This window comes from Lasioglossum baleicum, chromosome 17, assembly GCF_051020765.1.
Source record: "Lasioglossum baleicum chromosome 17, iyLasBale1, whole genome shotgun sequence".
Taxonomy (NCBI): domain Eukaryota; kingdom Metazoa; phylum Arthropoda; class Insecta; order Hymenoptera; family Halictidae; genus Lasioglossum; species Lasioglossum baleicum.
The window spans coordinates 3,579,588-3,588,167 of NC_134945.1; the positions used below are offsets into that span (position 1 = coordinate 3,579,588).

Here is an 8,580-nt window from a genome sequence, read left to right on the forward strand (position 1 = left end):
GCGAGCTATTCCCGCACTAAGAAAACCCCGGGCAGAACGAACCGATAACACGCGAGAAAGCGGCCCCGTTACAATATATATGTTGAAAAAAATTTTTATCCTCTTATCTTTAATATATATGTAAGACAATAGTTATTTAGGTGATAATGAGTAAGCGAAAATGTGTTTCTCTGTAAACAAAGGAAATTTTGTCTTTATTCATTAACAACACTTATTTACACTGTTTACAACCTCACCTGTAAACAAAGAAACGACAATTAAAGTTTCCTATTATCACTTCTCTGCCTACACTACTAATTTTATTTATTTTGTAAATCTTTGTAATGTGTTTTTGCATTTAATATTTTGCACGTGCGCTCTATATCGTGATTACTCTCTCTCTCTCCAATTCTTCTGCTCATTGTCGCTCCATCTATCGGTAATTAAAGTAAAGACGCGCGGAGCATGGGAAGCGCGGCAAATTCCAAAACTAAAGAACGTATACTTTCTTTACATATATATTAATTATTTTAAGTATAAAAGAATTAATAATTTATATTAATTTAAGTTAATAGATAAATTTATATCTTAGTAATATTTTCAAAATATTTGCTTTAAAGCTTATTAACTTAATAAATTAATTTATCTCATATTAAATTAAGTAGAGGGGAAATAATAAAGAATAAAAAATAAATAATTGTAAATAAAATTCTTAAATTAATAAATGGTGTTTCAATTAATTGTCCCCCTAGTCAAGTTAATATAATAAATGATAAAATGAAAATTCAAAATAAAATTTTTCCTAAAAAATAAAATTTTCTTGAGGTTATATTATTATAATTTAGGAATGGTATAATTAATAAAATTAAAATAGATGAGAATAATCCTAATACCCCTCCAAATTTATTGGGGATAATTCGAAGAATTGTATAGGCAAATAGAAAATACCATTCAGGTTTAATATGTTCGGGTGTAATTATTGGGTTGTAACGGTTCTGCTTCCGGCGGAGATGTCATCGCGGCGTCGTACCCTCTCGTGCTGCGATAGCTCGTCGCGCCAGGTTCGTGAATCGGCGAGAGAATCGACGGAAGCTGAAATTGGACGAAGTGCGCGGGGCGTGAAATAACGACAGCGTGCTTATGTATTTCCGGGCTCACTCTACGTACGTTCGCGGACTCATTGTACGGATGAATCGTGCTACCGAACCGTGCTTCTACTGGTGCTTCTGGTGTGAACGTTTATCGCGGCGCGACGCGATCGCGTGGACCTGGTGATGAATACCGGCGACTGGGTTCAGAAGGAACGGTTCAGGAAAACCCGGCCACGAGTTGGGAAATTCCTCGTGGCGGTTCTACGGCAAATGAAGACGATGCTGCCCCTACATTTAATCGTCTCCGGTAGCTGTCGGAGTTCTCGGGATGCTGCCCGAGAAGTGTGTTCGGGATGCTGCCCGAACGGCAGAGAAGGATACTGCCCTCTCTGTTTGGCGTGTTTGCCGTCACGCCGGTAGGAAACGCCGGTGTCGAGGAGGCCGATGCTGCGGACAACTCGACGACGAGCGTGGGAAAGTAGGAAAGTACCAGTAACACTTACCAATACTTTGGGATGTGCCCAGGATGCTGCACAGGCTGGAATAGAGACCCGTGCCTCGTCTGCATCGCCTTTTATAGGCGGAGATTGGTGGTGGGGGTTGGTGTGAGGGAAACGGATGTATGACGTCGAGTTTCCGCCTTCCTCAAGATGGCGGAACCTCGGCGTCCGTTTCCCGCCGAATAAGGCTTGGCGCGCGGGATCGTGTATCGTAGCGCGTCGTGTACGGGCGGCGTGTTCGGCGATCTTCGGCGTCGCTCGGTTAAGTTCGGCGCGTGCCTCCTAGTGACAGGCCTGCATCGTACAGGTCTGTTACAGGGTTAGCTATAATAAAATTATCTGGGTCTCTAAGAGTATACGGAGAAATTAAAGTTATTAATAAGACAATAAAAACTAGAGGGTTGTCGTAGCTCGCTCGCTTTGCGAGCTCGCGAGAGGGTTAGTGGTACGGATGTTATTTGGTGTGTGACTCTCCACGAGCCACACAAAGAACTTCCCGATTCGTTAGTTGCAGTATATTATTATCATTATTAGGTGTACGTTTTAATAAGATTATACGTTTTCAGGGAAATTCAATAGTTTTCTACTTATCAAAATATTTGCTATATGGCGTCGCATTAAACGAACATCGCAGGCTCGTTGCTCGCTTGGTTCCTTGTTATAGCATACTAATGTTGCAAAATAAATTGTCTTAATTAGTTTTTCGCAAACGATACAACTCCTCATTATCCGGGTTTGCAGTATTGATCTTGGTTTTTTGCGATACTGTTAATTTAAATTGTCCCAAAATATATAAACCGCGCTCCATTTTGAAACTCTGCTCAGTGCTACATACAACATTTGTAAAGTTCGCCTTTCTGATTTTTTAAAATCCAAACATACTTTCTCGTATGTTTGTCCCTGACTTTTATGAATCGTAATCGCTTCAGCAGGAACCACTGGAAATTGACTACGTGTGATTTGATATTTTTCCTCACTCGACATATTTACTTGATACGATATTTTTATTATTGGTGTTAAATTTTGATCAATATTTGCATTTTTCATATAATCACGATAACGAGTTCTTACTTTCATTCCTACTCTGGCCAATTGAAAATCTAACCACAATATAGACGGAATTTTAGTATTTTCTTGAAAAGTAATAAATTTTAATATTCCGCATGTGTGTGTGCTCCATTAACCAAGCCGTTTTCAACATTAACGTTATTAATAATTATCATATAGTTTATATTAATTTTCAATTTAATCTCAGTTAATAATTTGTTTTGAACTGATTGTTTTTTTACAGATTGTAATATAAATTTTTTTTGGTACTTTCATCGATATTCTTTGAAACTGTATTCTCGGGAGTAGAGATGATTAACTCACTCTTGCATTGGGATAATTTTCGATTATTGTAAGCGGAAACATCATCATAAGGTACAAAAAAAAATTTTTTGTGTAATTACGTTTGTTTCTTCGGTGGAAACTTTCCGTTCTCTCGTATAAATTGCATTGTTGAATGAACTTCTTTCGAAAAAAACTAAAAAACTACTTGACCAAAATGGACCAAAATCTAATCAGCTCTAAGTTACAGCGGGGCACATCGATTGCATCATTCATCATCCTGATCGCGTTGTTACTTTTTCTGAAAACGTTAACGAAAAATTTGATAACATACAAACGGACATACGCACACACACACACACACATACACACATACGAACATTTTGCTGAAAATAGTCTAAAATGACTGCAATGACCATGAAACGTGAAGATCTGCTAAAAAATCGATTTTCGATTTTCGGGGTCATTACAATAACTTCCCTATAAAATCGGGAAGTTAATAATTAGGGTGTAACCAAAAATATCTTTAATTAAGAAATAAGGGGTAAAATATGTAAGATAATATTTATTTATTGACCCTATAGCAGGCGTAGGCACGGGTGGAGCCCCTCAAACGCCTGCTACCCCCATCAAGCTTCCTTTCGGTGGCGCTTCTCGTGGTTCCGATGCACGAGGCCTGCGCACTGCTTGCGACAAGCGAAACGCGTCCTTCCTACATAGTAACGGCGGATGCTGGTGGGGGACAGTGGGCGCTACGGTGGGGACTGTTTTGCCTCAATTGAGGCAAAATTGCCCACGCCTGCCCTATAGGGTTGTTAGATCCTGAATTATGAAGAAAATATAAATGGATAGTAACAAAAATTAAAATAATAAATGGTAAGATGAAATGGAATGAATAAAAACGATTTAAAGTTGCATTATTAATTGAAAATCCTCCTCAAATTCATTCAACTAAAATTTTTCCAAAATATGGGATAGCTGATAATAGATTTGTAATTACTGTGGCCCCTCAAAATGATATTTGTTCTCAGGGTAAAACATACCCTAAAAAAAAGCAGTTGCTATAGATCAGGGATGCGTACCGCGGACTAACCCAAACCCAAACCCGGTTAACCGAGCGAGGTTTCTCTAACCCACACTAACCCGGAGAGAACGGGTCTTAGGGCCCAGAGATTGCCGGTTAACCCGGTTCCGAGCGGGGTTAACCCGCACAGAGCGGGTTTCACAGCTAGAGACACCGGGTTAACCGGGTTACTAGTGAGATAAGATAGATACTTCTAGACAGTTTACTTCAGAGTTTAGAGATATACGAATATATGTACATGTATTATGGAAAAAAGAGATCCCTCAACAAAACTAATAATTCAATTTGTCTTAATGAACTTAATTATTACTAAATATATTTACTTACTTTCCCATCGTGGTACGATCGCTTCTGGTGGTAAAGGAACATTTGGCAGCTTTTCTTTATAAATTTCTATCCTACGTACGCGGAGCTTCTAAGAATATTTGTTTTACAAAAGCTATGTATTACTTCATTGACCAATGGAAAGTGCATTTGTATTTCCTCCGCTATTCTATGCAATTCATGTGCTACACACGCTGTATGTACCATATTAGGTTAAGATTGGGTTAGGATTATTACATAAACTAAAAAAATCTAAAAACATATGTACATATATTTTGGTATCGTACACGTATATATTTTTTAAGCAAAGATACTTGGGGTGAGGGGCAGAAAATTATTTGAATAAAAATTTCGAGGATACTTTAATGAATAAAACCACTAGAAACAGTCCTAATTCTATCGAGTTTAGGCTTTTCTTAATCGGCAGAACGCCACGAATTGGCTCGTGTGACTTTCGTGAGGGCGCAGCACGGAAAATAAATAAGTTCAGCATTCACTCCTTAGCGGTTTCATGCTGAGGTACCTGGCTGGCCGGGGGATTGCCCGGCCGTGTTTATTGCACCACTTGACCAACGCGTCCCAGGCCCTCGTCGCTTCGTCGTCCTAGCGCGGTGATGGGCAGAAAATTATTTGAATAAAAATTTCGAGGATACTTTAATGAATAAAACCACTAGAAACAGTCCTAATTCTATCGAGTTTAGGTTTTTCGTAATCGGCAGAACGCACAGTGGGTAAAATCGACGTTCTCTAGCTGTTCACGGGCTAAAAACTCAAAGTCCTCATATCGATTTTTAACGAATGCACAATGTTTCTTAAATGTCTATTACATTCGAAAACGATAATATTAATTAAAGCTATTAAAAACTCTCGTTACAATAAACGTTCAAAGATCAAACTTTTTCAGATACGATTTATCACCGAAAAAATTCCTTTTCTTCATAATGATGTCCTGAAAAACCTACTGAAGATTAAGCGACCAATTTTTTTTATATGAAGAATGTATATCTATGTTGAGATCGCACCAGAAACTAAACGTCATTGTTCATAATTTATTATGAAAAAAATATTTAATCAACTAAGGAAAATCGTCGAAGTTTTTCACCTTTGACAAGGGATAAAGTTGTCATTCCCGGGGATTCCCATGGTCTGACAAAGTGGAACATTTTCGGCAAGATCTCCTCTAAAAGATCGTGCAAAACTTATACCCGGGATGACCCGGGGAACCGTAGTTATGATAGTTTAAGGCTGCGTTTATAGTTCCTGACTCGCGTGCTTTTCGTCTCGCGTGCTTTTGGTCTCGCGAGACAGCGGGTCAGAAATTTCGAGCGGGGTCGACGGGCCCACTGTGCCCCCCGCTGTGCGTGGCACAAAAAAAGGTCTCCGAAGATATCCTACCGCCTTAAAGGAAAGCTATCGGTAGTTTACCTAAACGAACCGTGAAGCCGTAGAGACCTTTTTTTGTGCCTCGCACAGTGGGCCCGTCGACCCCGCTCGAAATTTCTGACCCGCTGTCTCGCGAGACCAAAAGCACGCGAGACGAAAAGCACGCGAGTCAGGAACTATAAACGCAGCCTAAAGCGTCGCGTGACACGCGCACAGTGGTGAGTTCGATCGAAATCGTGGCCAAATTATTCATTATTCACACGAGTTTTCAGACATTTCGGGTGGTGTGACAAAAAAATGTTTCCTACGAAAAGTAATCAGTACACAGTCTTTTACAAATATCAATACAAAAAATTTCCAAACAAATTTTTTTTCAATAAAAAATTGTGGTCACCTTCAGTATTTATTTATAACTATATATTTTTTATTCAATAATGTTATAGCTGACGGCAAGACGAATCCAACGACCTATTTAATGTGGTCTTTATGTATTGAAATAATGGTGAAATAGGCGTGAACAGCTAGAACGTCGATTTTACCCACTGTGGAACGCCACGAATTGGCTCGTGTGACTTTCGTGAGGGCGCAGCATGGAAAATAAATAAGTTCAGCATTCACTCCTTAGCGGTTTCATGCCGAGCTACCTGGCTGGCCGGGGGATTGCTCGGACGTGTTTATTGCACTACTATTGTGTTCTGGGCTCAGGCCTCAGGGCTCGACCCTCGGGCGTCGGTCGTGTTCATTGTAGCCTTGAGCTGGCCGAAAGTATTCATGGATTTATTCATTTTCGAAAATGGAATAAAAATAAAGAATAAAAATTTTATTCAAAGTTTCGAATAAATTCTCGGCGAATACAAAATTATTCAAATAATTTTTGAATAAAAGATACTTTTGTATTCGAGCCTTCGAATAAAGAATAAAAATTTTGTATCTTTTATTCATTACCCGGAATTTTTATTCAAATAAAAATTTTGCCCATCTCTGATTGGGGGGTACTCTGGAAGGTCTTCGGTTTAACGTTTTGTTGCGGACAACGGTACATACATTGTCAGTGCCAGTGGAGGGTGGAGGCGCGGTGGGCTTTACCGGTTTTACGAAGCGACGTTTTACCTTTTACTATTTATTACGTTATTGTTATTAGACTTTACCCTTGCGAGTGTTAACTATTTCGGTTTTTTCCATTTTGGCATTATTTCGGTTTCAATACAGCATACTGTCGAGCGGACAGTCGTTAAATTTCGAATGGTGGCCGCAGCAGGCAATATTAAGTTATTGTTATTAGACCTTACCCTTGCAAGTTTTAATTATTTCGGTTTCAATACAGCATACTATCGAGCGGACAGTCGTTAAATTTCGGATGGTGGCCGTAGCAGGCAATATTAAGTTATTGTTATTAGACCTTACCCTAGGGAGTTTTAACTATTTCGGTTTTTTCCATTTCGATGAAACTGATGAGAGATATAGTTCTTCGCTTTTTCCGAACTCGGTTCGGTTCTCCTAGCCCGAGTAACCCGCCTAACCCGGTTACAGGAGACTTCTAGAATTGAACCAAAATTTCATCATGAGTTAATATTTACTGGTGTTGGTAATTTATTAAGAGAGTTATGGAAAATTATTAATAAATTATTGGATTTTAATAATTTGGAGAATTTCATTTAATTATAAATTTTTCGTAGGGGTTTATATTTAAATAGGCAAATTTTTATTGAAAATAGGAGAGTTGTTAATAAATATAAAATTATTATTAAAGTAATAGAATATAATGGGTAAGTATATAAATTTTATAAATAATTATATTAGAAATGGGGTTATACTTTATTTTTAAAGTAGGAGTAAAATAATTTAATAATGTTAAGATTAATAATATAAATATTAATAAATAATTAATAATAATATATTTATATAATTTATTATAATAATTATTAATTAGACTTGTAAAGTATAGAAATATAATGATATTACCTCTAACTATTGAAATGAAAATTATTAGTAGATATAGGGGGGCTTGATTAATTAGATAATTTATAATTAAGGTAATAATAGTAAATATTAATAAAATTATTATTATATTTAATGGTGAAATATTATTATTAAGAATAATTGAAATAATAATAAATATAATTATTAGAAAAAGAAATTTTAAAATAATTTCATGTGAACTGATCATTTTATTGTCAAGATATAGTTTATTAAAATATTAATTTTGGGGATTAAAGTTATTAAGATTTAATTATCTTGAAATTTAAGCTAAAAAATTATTTTATATTTAATTTACAAAATTAATGTTTTAATTTAAACTATTTAGCTAAGTTTATTTATTTATATAATTATTTTTTAATTATGATTTTATTAATTATATTAATAATTTTTATATTTATAGAAAATTTTTTAATATTGTTAATTAGGTTAGAATTTATATTAATATTTTATTTATTTATAAATTTATATATTAGAGTTGAATTTTATTTTGAATGAATATTTTTATATATATTAGTAATAGAGAGAGAGAGAGAGAGAGAGAGAGAGAGAGAGAGGGGTTTGTGAGAGTGTAATTGGAATTTCTTTAATAATTAGTATAGTTCATAATTATGGGTCTCAAAGAATAAAGGTTTTAAAAAGATGATAACAGAAATTTTATTAACATTATTTATATTATTTATTTTATTTATTGATTTTAGATTAATATATTTAGTAAAAAATTTTATTAGTTGTTTTATAATATTAATAGTTATTCAGTTATTTATAAAATATTATTTAATAATTGATTATAATATAATTAGAGTAAGGTTTGGATTAAGAATTTATTCATTTATAATGTTAATTTTAACTTTATGAATTTTTAGTTTAATTATTTTGTTTTTAAATGAAAAAAATAATTTATTATGTTTAA

At 35.4% G+C, this 8,580-nt stretch overlaps 1 pseudogene; it reads right to left on the reverse strand.

The window, feature by feature from the left end:
• Positions 1-626: 626 nt before the first annotated feature.
• Positions 627-4,352, reverse strand: LOC143217684 (cytochrome b-like; annotated as a pseudogene).
• Between the last annotated feature and the right edge of the window lie 4,228 nt (positions 4,353-8,580).